We start from the raw sequence: 1,498 nt of genomic DNA on the forward strand, positions 1-1,498 counted from the left end.
AAGTAGCTTTTGTCTAGTTGTCTGCTCTCTTTAATTGGAAAGTTGTGCTGGTCACATACATGGAATGCCATTCTATTTTCAACATGGTGCTCTGTACCTTATCTCTTCATAGATTTAATTGGTCCCTAAATGCATGGAAATGTAAGGGAATTATACAAAATAGACTATCACTATATAATTTGCATACAATAGACTCTCACTATAAAAAATATATACAAAAATAGACTGTCATTATAAAAAAAATATACTATATAGACTGTTACTATACAAAAAATATACAAATTATATTGTCATTATACAAAATAATATACAAATTATACTGTCACTATACAATAAATATACAAAATAGACTGTCAATATACAAAATATATACAAGATAGACTGTTACTATACAAAATATATACTAAATAACTATCACTATACAAAAATACAAAATATACTATCACTCTACAAAATAGACTGTCACTATACAATAAATATGCAAAATAGACTGTCACTATACAAAATAGCCATTTCGGGCTATTAAATGTAATATGTTCGGGCCGAAAGGCCATTTCACGTAAGTGAAAAAAAACATGGGCGATAGAAGGTAGTTTTCTCGATATTTTTGACTTTTAACGTCAAGAGTGACTGTTTTGAGCAAACTTCTTTTGTAGCCATCCGAGAAAAACTAATGACAATAGCTAGCCACAAAATAAACCATACAATTAATAGCACAAAGCTAATTAAAAGGCTAGTCCTCCGGTACCTTCAAACCCAAATCTCCGGTGCTACTTTTCCTCCTCGCATTTTTCGGTATCTCTCTTCTCTTCTACATCTTCTCCAACTACTCCTCTTCTTCCCCGTCCCGCTATTCCTCCCAAAACCCTAACTCTGGGATCGATTACTCCTTTGTGACCAAATATCTGCGATCTCCGACGGCCGGTGACGATACAGTTTCAGGAACAACGTTAGCTGAGGATGCTAAGAACCTGGACGAATCCGCTTGAAAAAAGGGGTCGTTAACTAATACATTTTTTCCAGATCGAAGGAAAGATTAAAAAGCAGATTTATTAACAAAGAAGAAAAAAAAAGTGAAGAGCAAAAGGCACTGTCTACATTTAAAACCCATTTGTTTAAACTGAAGGAATGTTTACTTCTCACCCAACGATCTTTAATTGTTGTTAACTAATACATCCCACAACAGACTTAGAGCTCTTTATACTCATCCGGCTCTAATATCAAATTGAAAGATCTAAAAGCTGATTTATCAACAAAGAACAAAGGTAACAAATTAAGAAGCACTGCCTACTTTGGTTGTTTCATAACACATATAGAGAGACTTCAAATCTCACCTCTAATGGTAGTTCTGTTCACCGCTTAATTGAATAGGTAATTTTTTAGGTGTTCACCTTATATATATATTATTTATTCGTTTTATTACAAATATATCTATATATATATATATATATATATATATATATATATATATATATATATATATATATATATATATATA

This window comes from Nicotiana attenuata, unplaced genomic scaffold (genome assembly GCF_001879085.1).
Source record: "Nicotiana attenuata strain UT unplaced genomic scaffold, NIATTr2, whole genome shotgun sequence".
Lineage (NCBI taxonomy): Eukaryota > Viridiplantae > Streptophyta > Magnoliopsida > Solanales > Solanaceae > Nicotiana > Nicotiana attenuata.